Source organism: Sinocyclocheilus anshuiensis, unplaced genomic scaffold (genome assembly GCF_001515605.1).
Source record: "Sinocyclocheilus anshuiensis isolate Anshui unplaced genomic scaffold, SAMN03320099.WGS_v1.1 scaffold979, whole genome shotgun sequence".
NCBI lineage: Eukaryota > Metazoa > Chordata > Actinopteri > Cypriniformes > Cyprinidae > Sinocyclocheilus > Sinocyclocheilus anshuiensis.
In genome coordinates, this window is record NW_015544223.1 from 1038128 (window position 1) to 1049537 (window position 11410).

At 34.7% G+C, this 11410-nt stretch overlaps 1 long non-coding RNA gene and 1 pseudogene across 1 annotated transcript in view; both read right to left on the bottom strand.

Annotated features, from left to right (window-relative positions):
* The window catches only part of LOC107697286 (NACHT, LRR and PYD domains-containing protein 3-like), a 15624-nt pseudogene extending 11198 nt beyond the window's left edge, over positions 1-4426 (bottom strand).
* Positions 4427-6262: 1836 nt separating this feature from the next.
* LOC107697288 (uncharacterized) overlaps positions 6263-11410 on the bottom strand; it is a 6564-nt gene continuing 1416 nt past the window's right edge. Inside the window, exons 2-4 of the long non-coding RNA XR_001635182.1 lie at positions 6899-7008; positions 6529-6631; positions 6263-6370 (exon numbers count right to left, since the gene is read on the bottom strand). This is a non-coding gene — a long non-coding RNA (uncharacterized LOC107697288). The remainder of the gene's footprint in view (positions 6371-6528; positions 6632-6898; positions 7009-11410) is intronic.

Below are 11410 nucleotides of genomic sequence, written 5' to 3' on the forward strand. Positions count from 1 at the left end.
GAGTTGAATTACTGAAATAAATGAACTTTTCCACGACATTCTAATTTATTGAGATGCACCTGTATGTCATTGGAGACATAAACAGCAAGTGCAACTGTTATACTGTTGACATACACATATCAGAGCTACTAATTACGATCTTCATTCTGAAATGCATTGCATACAGGCACTGAAGACCCTTTACAGCAGTGGTCACCAACCTTTTTAGGCCCAAGATCCCTGACCTCAGCCTTTATGAAAGACAAGATCTACCTATTGAAGAATTGATAGAAAAAGACATCCCAGATTGTACTTCAAATTTGAGGCCTTCTGCTTATGAACCGACCGCAATATAGCGTTTCCTTGTTTCCCTGTTTACCGCTGTAAACAAAGCAGAGCTGCGCTTTATACGGAGGAGAAGAAAATGCCATTGCCATCGAAACTTTTCTCAAGACAGTTCCCTTCAGTGATACATTAATATAACCCCAGAAATGTAATGCATTTTTGTACTTATTTTACTGTTATTTTCAGGATCTACTGGGACAGTGATAAAGATCTACCAGTCGATCGCGATCGACGGGTTGGCGACCACTGCTTTACAGCATTGAATTTGCACAGTTCTTTCTTTGTGTCAATAAAGATGCAACAAGATGTAAGGTTTAGTACAGCATTTACCTAAACCCAAGATTAGTGTTGTAACCATCGGCCTTATCGGATGATGTAACAGTGTGTCCACTAAAGTTACGTGGAGGTTCCATTGACCAGTCACTCTTCATGGACACACAGCTGGGTTCTGGTGGGTCCGTGCTGTAGTAAATTGAACATTGAAGTAAATTGACTGTAATAAAATAATTTGCGTGACTGAATTATTTCATTAATATGCATTACGCTGCTGGAAACATAACAGCAAGATCAACTGTTAAACATATTCACATATCATAGCTGTTAATTAAGGTCTTGCAAATAATATAATCTGAAAGGCACTGCATACAGGCATTGAAGTCATTAATAATAAAAATGATTACAGCAGTAGTAGTGAATAATTAAGTTGGCTTGAAAAAGCTTTAAGTTTTTTAATTAAGTTGGCTTGAACTGAAATCCTATTTAAACTTCTTCTTCTTCTTCTTCTTCTTCTGATAGCCTAAGCTGATTGACTGCTTTGGCTGGTCTCACAAGCTGGTTTTAAAGTGGTTTTGGCCACTTTTTTAGCAGGCCAGGCTGGTCTTAGCTGGTTTTTAGCTGGTTTTTTTTCTTTACTGAATCAACTGGTTTTAGCTGGATTAGCATAAAAACACGCTATCAACATGCTAGTAACTTGTTAATCATGCTAGAAACATGTTAACAAAATGCTAGTAACTTGCTAATCATGCTAACAACATGCTTGCTAATCATGATAGAAACATGTTAACAACAAACGCTAGTAACTTGCTAATCATGATAGAAAAATGCTAACAAAATGCTAGTAACTTGCTAATCATGATAACAACATGCTAGTAACATGCTAATCGTGCTAGAAACATGCTATTAACTTGTTAATCATGTAGCTGGTTTTAAAGTGGTTTTGGCCACTTTTTTAGCAGGCCAGGCTGGTCTTAGCTGGTTTTTAGCTGGGTTTTTTTTTTTACTGAATCAACTGGTTTTAGCTAGATTAGCATAGAAACATGCTAACAACATGCTAGTAACTTGCTAATCATGCTAACTAAATGTTAGTAACTTGCTAATCATGTTAACAACATGCTAATCATACTAGAAATGTCCTAGTAACTTGCTAATCATGTTAAAAAAAGGATAACACCATGCTAGTAACGTGCGAATCATGCTAGAAACATGCTAGCAACTTGTTAAACATGCTAGAAACGTCCTAGTAACTTGTTAATCATGTTAAAAAGGGCTAACACCATGCTAATAACATGCTAATCATGCTAGAATCATGCTAGTAACTTGCTAATCATGCTAACAACATGCTAGTAACTTGCTAATCATGCTAGAAACATGCTAACAAAATGTTAGTAACTTGCTAATCATGCAAGAAACAATGCTAACAAAATGATAGTAACTTGCTAATCATGTTAGAAACATGCTAGCAACTTGATAAAAATGCTAGAAACATGCTAGCATCATGTTAGCTACATGCTAATCATGCTAGATTCATGATAGCATCATGATAGTAAACTTGTTAATCATGCTAACAAAATGATAACACCATGCTAGTAACATGCTGGTCATGCTAGAAACATGCTAGCAACTTGTTAAACATGCTAACAAAATGCTAGCAACTTGCTAAAAATGCTAGAAACATGTTAGCATCATGCTAGTAACATGCTAATCATGCTAGAGCCATGCTAGTGACATGCTAATCATGCTAGAATCATGTTAGCAACAGGCCAGTAAACTTGTTAATCATGGAAACAAAATGTTAACACCATGCTAGTAACATGCTAGTCATGCTAGAAAAATGCTAACAACTTCTAAAAATGCTAGAAACATGTTAGCATCATGCTAGTAACATGCTAATCATGCTAGAAACATGCTAGCAACTTGTTAAACATGCTAACAAAATGCTAGCAACTTGCTAAAAATGCTAGAAACATGTTAGCATCATGCTAGTAACATGCTAATCATGCTAGAAACATGCTAGCAACTTGTTAAACATGCTAACAAAATGCTAGCAACTTGCTAAAAATGCTAGAAACATGTTAGCATCATGCTAGTAACATGCTAGTCATGCTAGAAAAATGCTAACAACTTGTTAAACAAGCTAACAAAATGTTAGCAACTTGCAAAACATGTTAGAAACATGCTAGCATCATTCTAGTTACATGCTAATCATGCTAGAAGAATGCTAGCAACATGCAAGTAACTTGCTCATCATGTTCACAACATGATAGTAACAATGCTAATCATGCTAGAAACATGCTAGTAACTTCTTAATCATGTTAGAATCATGCTAGTAACTTGTTAATCATGCTAACCAAATGGTAACACCATGCTACTAACATGCTAATCACGCTAACAACTTGCTTGTAACATGTTAATCGTGTTAGAAACATGCTAATAACTTGCTAATCATGCTAAAAAAAATTTAACACCATGCTAGTAAATTGCTAATCATGCTAGCAACATGTTTGTAACTTGATAATTATGCTAACAACATGCTAGTAACTTGTTAATAATGTTAACAGCATGTTAACCATGTTAGAAACATGTTAAGAATGCTATAATAATGCTAGCAACATGTTAATAACTTACTAATTATGTTAACAACATGCTAGTGACAAATGCTAATCATGCTAGAAACATGTTAGTAACTTGCTAATCATGTTAACAAAATGTTAACACCATGCTAGTAACATGCTAATCATGCTAACAACATGCTAGTAACATGCTAATAATGCTAAAAACATGTTAGCAACATGCTAGTCATGCTAGAAACAGCCTAGCAACCACCCCAGGTACCTTAGCAATATGTTTTATACCTATCTGTTTTTCTGATAGACTGTATTGACTTGAAAACATTCAAACTTTAATCTTTAAAACTATTTTAACTTTCAAACTACTTCAAACTGAAAACTTTCAGACTGCAAGCTTTTAAAACTTTTTAAAACTTTCTAGCTAGGCTTTTTCAAGCCAACTTAAAGTTTGTCTACAAACTTTTCAATCTAGTTATTTCTGTTTTAACACAGAAGATGTCATAAGATAAATGGTTTAGTGTATGCTTACCTAAACATAGGATCTTTGTGTCCACTTAAGTTATGTGGTGGATCCACTGACCAGACACTCCTCATGGGCACACAGCTGGGATTAGATAACTTTGGTCTTTGCATCTGGACCAAACTGAAACAAAACAAGAAGGGGATTTAGAATCAGACACTGTGATAATGATTGACTGTTGATTAAGTGAATATATATGCTAAATTAAAGTTCACTATTATTCATTCTCTGGAAATTTCAGGATTCATGTTTCATCAGAAAAGGCTACTGCTGGCATTTACCTAAATCCAAGATCAGTGTGTTCATTAAAGTTACGTGGAGGATCCATTGACCAGTCTCTCTTCATGGACACACAGCTGGGTTCAGGCAGGTTCGGTCTGTGCACTAAAGTTTAAGTGAATGTAATTTGCACACTATTATATTCATGACTTTTGTAATGAACTAATTCAGGTGACTACATTTTTCTATTTCTATGCATTATGCTGTTGGAGACTTAACAGCAAGTGCACATCTACATATCGGAGCTGTTAATTGAGATCTTTTAGTTAATATCTTCTGAAATGCATTGCATAAAGGAACTTTAGTCAAACAGTTATTTCTGTGTTTCAACATAGATGATGTAACAAGATAAATGGTTTAGTGTAAGTTTACCTAAATCTAAGATCAGTTTGTCCACTGAAGTTATGTGAAGGATCCATTGACCGGTCACTCCTCAATGACACACAACTTCAGATGACTTTCATATTTGCATTTGGACTGAACTGAAACAAAACATGAAGGCAAATTAGAATATCAATGCTAAATTATTTTACCAAAAGTCATTTTCAGGAAATTGCAAATTGGTGCCATTTGTGAATGAAAATCAGATTTTAACCACTTTTAAATTTTAACCTAAAAGACCAGATTTTAAACATGATGGTTGTGGGAGTATCACACCAGATATTAATATTAATTTTCATAGACTTTAAAACATATTATGTGCCAGCTCTTTTACATGGCAAAGTTTTGAGGTTGAATGTAAAACCAAAAATGGAAACTAATGGCCTTAACTAGCAAATATCATCACAATGTATCATATATTCATGTAGTTTCATATTGTGCTGGTAAATCTGTAAGAAAAAAAAATCTCTTTGAACCATATAAACTCGGGGACACTTTATTTTAAGGTGTCCATGTTACAGTGTAATTATACATATAAGTACTGAGTAATATTAATTAATTACATGCACTTACTATATGGTTAGGGTTAGGATTTTGGTTTGACTTAGGGTTACTTGCATGTAATTACGCATACTTAATTGATATTATAATAGTAAGTACATGTAACATGTGTAACAAGGACATCTTAAAATAAAGTGTTACCATAAACTCCATTAAATATGATATCAGAAGCTAATTATCTAAATACGAAAACTAAAAAAAAACTACTTTTGTTTTTAAAAAGACTGTCACAGTATAACATTGTTAAAGAAGAATAAATATGCTTTTAAGAATAGCTAAAACACAACCATACTTTTGTGACATTTTAGTGTATTTACGGAAAACATACTTATTTTACTCTTACTTGAAGTATATTTTATGTTTACTAAGAACATAGTAAAATGATACAGCTTTTAGTGGGTTTAAAGGGTTAGTTCACCCCAAAATTAAAATTCTGTCATTAATTACTCACCCTCATGTCGTTCCAAACCCGTAAGACCTTCGTTCCTCTTCGGAACACAAATTAAGATATTTTTGATGAAATGTGAGAGCTCTCAGACCCTGCATAGCCAACAACGCAACTGTAAACTGAAACGTAGTAAGGACATCGGTAAAACTGTCCATGTGATATCAGGGGCTCAACTTCAGTTTTGCGAAGCTACAAGAATACTTTTTGAGCGCAAAGAAAACAAAAATAACATAATTTTTTCAACAATTCTTCTCCCCCGAGTTATGTCTTCCGCCATTTTAGAGAGTATCACAATGCATACGAACGCTTTCCCCTAAGTGTAAACAACGCTGATTTCGCAGATTACGTTAATGCGCGCGCTTTCTCCCCCGAACGTAAACAACGCTGATTACATCGATTACACTCTTGGGTACTCTCCAAAATGGCAGAAGACTTAACTCTTCGGAACACAAATTAAGATATATTTGATGAAATGTGAGAGCTCTCAGACCCTGCATAGACAGCAACGCAACTGTAATGTTCCCAGGTCCAGAAACGTAGTAAGGACATCGGTAAACAGTCCATGTGACATCAGTGGCTCGACTTCAGTTTTGCGAAGCTACAAGAATACTTTTTGAGCGCAAAGAAAACAAAAATAACATAATTTATTTAACAATTCTTCTCCCCCGAGTTACGTCTTCTGCCAGAAAACATTCAAACTTTAATCTTTAAAACTATTTTAACTTTCAAACTACTTCAAACTGAAAACTTTCAGACTGCAAGCTTTTAAAACTTTTTCAAACTTTCTAGCTAGGCTTTTTCAAGCCAACTTAAAGTTTGTCTACAAACTTTTCAATCTAGTTATTTCTGTTTTAACACAGAAGATGTCATAAGATAAATGGTTTAGTGTATGCTTACCTAAACATAGGATCTTTGTGTCCACTTAAGTTATGTGGTGGATCCACTGACCAGACACTCCTCATGGGCACACAGCTGGGATTAGATAACTTTGGTCTTTGCATCTGGACCAAACTGAAACAAAACAAGAAGGGGATTTAGAATCAGACACTGTGATAATGATTGACTGTTGATTAAGTGAATATATATGCTAAATTAAAGTTCACTATTATTCATTCTCTGGAAATTTCAGGATTCATGTTTCATCAGAAAAGGCTACTGCTGGCATTTACCTAAATCCAAGATCAGTGTGTTCATTAAAGTTACGTGGAGGATCCATTGACCAGTCTCTCTTCATGGACACACAGCTGGGTTCAGGCAGGTTCGGTCTGTGCACTAAAGTTTAAGTGAATGTAATTTGCACACTATTATATTCATGACTTTTGTAATGAACTAATTCAGGTGACTACATTTTTCTATTTCTATGCATTATGCTGTTGGAGACTTAACAGCAAGTGCACATCTACATATCGGAGCTGTTAATTGAGATCTTTTAGTTAATATCTTCTGAAATGCATTGCATAAAGGAACTTTAGTCAAACAGTTATTTCTGTGTTTCAACATAGATGATGTAACAAGATAAATGGTTTAGTGTAAGTTTACCTAAATCTAAGATCAGTTTGTCCACTGAAGTTATGTGAAGGATCCATTGACCGGTCACTCCTCAATGACACACAACTTCAGATGACTTTCATATTTGCATTTGGACTGAACTGAAACAAAACATGAAGGCAAATTAGAATATCAATGCTAAATTATTTTACCAAAAGTCATTTTCAGGAAATTGCAAATTGGTGCCATTTGTGAATGAAAATCAGATTTTAACCACTTTTAAATTTTAACCTAAAAGACCAGATTTTAAACATGATGGTTGTGGGAGTATCACACCAGATATTAATATTAATTTTCATAGACTTTAAAACATATTATGTGCCAGCTCTTTTACATGGCAAAGTTTTGAGGTTGAATGTAAAACCAAAAATGGAAACTAATGGCCTTAACTAGCAAATATCATCACAATGTATCATATATTCATGTAGTTTCATATTGTGCTGGTAAATCTGTAAGAAAAAAAAATCTCTTTGAACCATATAAACTCGGGGACACTTTATTTTAAGGTGTCCATGTTACAGTGTAATTATACATATAAGTACTGAGTAATATTAATTAATTACATGCACTTACTATATGGTTAGGGTTAGGATTTTGGTTTGACTTAGGGTTACTTGCATGTAATTACGCATACTTAATTGATATTATAATAGTAAGTACATGTAACATGTGTAACAAGGACATCTTAAAATAAAGTGTTACCATAAACTCCATTAAATATGATATCAGAAGCTAATTATCTAAATACGAAAACTAAAAAAAAACTACTTTTGTTTTTAAAAAGACTGTCACAGTATAACATTGTTAAAGAAGAATAAATATGCTTTTAAGAATAGCTAAAACACAACCATACTTTTGTGACATTTTAGTGTATTTACGGAAAACATACTTATTTTACTCTTACTTGAAGTATATTTTATGTTTACTAAGAACATAGTAAAATGATACAGCTTTTAGTGGGTTTAAAGGGTTAGTTCACCCCAAAATTAAAATTCTGTCATTAATTACTCACCCTCATGTCGTTCCAAACCCGTAAGACCTTCGTTCCTCTTCGGAACACAAATTAAGATATTTTTGATGAAATGTGAGAGCTCTCAGACCCTGCATAGCCAACAACGCAACTGTAAACTGAAACGTAGTAAGGACATCGGTAAAACTGTCCATGTGATATCAGGGGCTCAACTTCAGTTTTGCGAAGCTACAAGAATACTTTTTGAGCGCAAAGAAAACAAAAATAACAATTATTTCAACAATTCTGCTAACGCTTTCCCCTAAGTGTAAACAACGCTGATTTCGCAGATTACGTTAATGCGCGCGCTTTCTCCCCCGAACGTAAACAACGCTGATTACATCGATTACACTCTTGGGTACTCTCCAAAATGGCAGAAGACTTAACTCTTCGGAACACAAATTAAGATATATTTGATGAAATGTGAGAGCTCTCAGACCCTGCATAGACAGCAACGCAACTGTAATGTTCCCAGGTCCAGAAACGTAGTAAGGACATCGGTAAACAGTCCATGTGACATCAGTGGCTCGACTTCAGTTTTGCGAAGCTACAAGAATACTTTTTGAGCGCAAAGAAAACAAAAATAACATAATTTATTTAACAATTCTTCTCCCCCGAGTTACGTCTTCTGCCATTTTGGAGAGTACCCAAGACCATAATCGATGTAATCAGCGTTGTTTACGTTCGGGGGAGAAAGCGTGCGCATGAACGTAATCTGCGTAATCAGCGTTGTTTACACTTAGGGGAAAGTGTTCGTATGCATTGTGATACTCTTTAAAATGGCGGAAGACATAACTCGGGGAAAAGAATTGTTGAAATAATTATGTTATTTTTGTTTTCTTTGCGCTCAGAAAGTATTCTTGTAGCTTCGCAAAACTGAAGTTGAGCCCCTGATGTCACACGGACAGTTTTACCGATGTTCTTACTACTTTTCAGTTTACAGTTGCGTTGCTGTCTATGCAGGGTCTGAGAGCTCTCACATTTCATCAAAAATATCTTAATTTGTGTTCCGAAGAGGAACGAAGGTCTTACGGGTTTGGAACGACATGAGGATGAGTAATTAATGACAGAATTTTCATTTTGGGGTGAACTAACCCTTTAAAGTATATGTATCTTATTCATAAATCATATACTGCAATATATTTTAAACTTTTATGTAATGAACATGTGCTTCAGCCTGCTTTTTAACAGGAAGAAATGTTGAAAAACATTTTTAACATTTTAATATATTTCATAAAGTATATTAATTCACTTACACATAAATACATTAGCTATAAAACAAGCACAATTATTCTTACATTGTACCAACTTATACTATAAATATAATTTTGTCAACTATGCCTTAGTAATAAGCATACTTAAAATACTTACTAAGTCTAGGTAAGTATTTAATTTCTGCTACTTGTCAGTCGAAAGCTTTTTTTAAGCACAGTAGTTACATTCAATTTGACCAATCAGAGCCAAGCTTTTCAAATCGGCTTTGCAGGTCACACAGCTGTATGCTGTTGTGGTGGTAACATGTTTTCAGCAGAAATCATTCAATTTGACCAATCAGAGCCAAGCTTATCAAATCGGCTTTGCAGGTCACACAGCTGTATGCTGTTGAGGTGGTAACATGTTTTCAGCAGAAATCAAAAAGCGCTTTTCAAATCGGCTTTGCAGGTCACACAGCTGTATGCTGTTGTGGTGGTAACATGTTTTCAGCAGAAATCATTCAATTTGACCAATCAGAGCCAAGCTTATCAAATCGGCTTTGCAGGTCACACAGCTGTATGCTGTTGAGGTGGTAACATGTTTTCAGCAGAAATCATTCAATTTGACCAATCAGAGCCAAGCTTTTCAAATCGGCTTTGCAGGTCACACAACTGTATGCTGTTGAGGTGGTAACATGTTTTCAGCAGAAATCATCCCAGTTTTGCTTTACTTTATTTTCCTGACTAGAAAACCATGCAGGTCAGCTCTCGCCTCCCGTCCCGTGAACAACTTAATAGGTGCTTAAAAGGTTTGTCTGCTAAGTTGAAGCAGATACGGACAGATGAAGATACTGCCTGCAGAAATGTTTTTACTAGCCATTTGTTTAACTAACTTTAAGCTCACTTCTGAGTTTTTCCCGAGGTGGATAATTGCTAATGTTAGCTAACACGTGGAATGCTGACGACACTGACACATACTAGCTAGTTATCTAGCAACTATAGGCACTGGGTATATGGCTGCTTACATTTTGTCTGTCATGTAACAACTATAAAAACATTGTCCAATGTATTGGCAGAAAGAATAATTTGTCGTTATAGCATGTACACCATTAACATGCTATTTTTTTTTTATTAAAATTAAGTTATGGTTTCTTTTTCATCAACAATTTGTAATTGTAACAATTGTAATGAAGTAAATGTTAAATATAAATGAGTATTTCATTGTGAAATATTATGTTAAACTTTGTTGTTTTCAGATCAGCTGTAGTTGCAATAGAAAACAAATTGAAATCAGATTAAGAAAGTGGTAAGTATGTTTTAATCTCATATCAATGAATCTCACAGGTTTAATTCTGGCTGACATATTTCCTAATAAAGTGACTACTCGGGCTACTCATGCTAACTTTGGATTCAGCACTTCTGTTGAAAAGATGTAGGGCCTCTTTAACCTAATGTTCAGTGTAACACAGAGTATTGTATGGTGACGACAGACAAGAAGATAAAAATGGACGCTCATGTCAAGCTTGATGAAGATTTAGTCCAAGCTTTGAAAGGTAAACTGAGAACAGTCAAATTCTAATGCATATCTATGCAAATTATAATACATATGATATTCCAAAACACCACTCAAAACCACTGATTCATTATTTTTCCTTTCACAGACCCTGCGATGCCGTTTTCAAAGACTACAGTGTCTGAACTGCAAGCCCTCAGATGCAGAAAATGCAGCAAGTCGTACTCAAAGAATAGTGACCCTCCACTTGAAGATGACAATGGTGACATTTCAAATGTTCTGTTTCTTTGTTTGATTTAGCCATTTGCAGACTTAAAGGGATAGTTCACCCAAAAATGAAAATTCTGTCATCATTTACTCATCCTCATGTCGTTGCAAACCTGTATGAGTTGCTTTCTTATGTTGAACATAAAAGAAGATATTTTGAAGATTGCTGGTAATCAAACGGTTGGTGGTTGCCATTGACTTCCATAGTAGGAAAAAAAAATACTATGGAAGTCAATAGCAACCACCAACCGTTTGATTACCAGCAATCTTCAAAATATCTTCTATGTTCAACATAAGAAAGCAACTCATACAGGTTTGCAACGACATGAGGATGAGTAAATGATGACAGAATTTTCATTTTTGGGTGAACGATCCCTTTAACTTTGTAAAAAAAACTAAATAAATAAAATAAATAAATAAAAAAGCACTTTATTCACTTCTGCGCTTTGTTTTTAGTAACTTTGTGTGTGTGTGTGTGTGTGTGTGTGTGTGTGTGTGTGTTTCATTATTTTTTATAAATA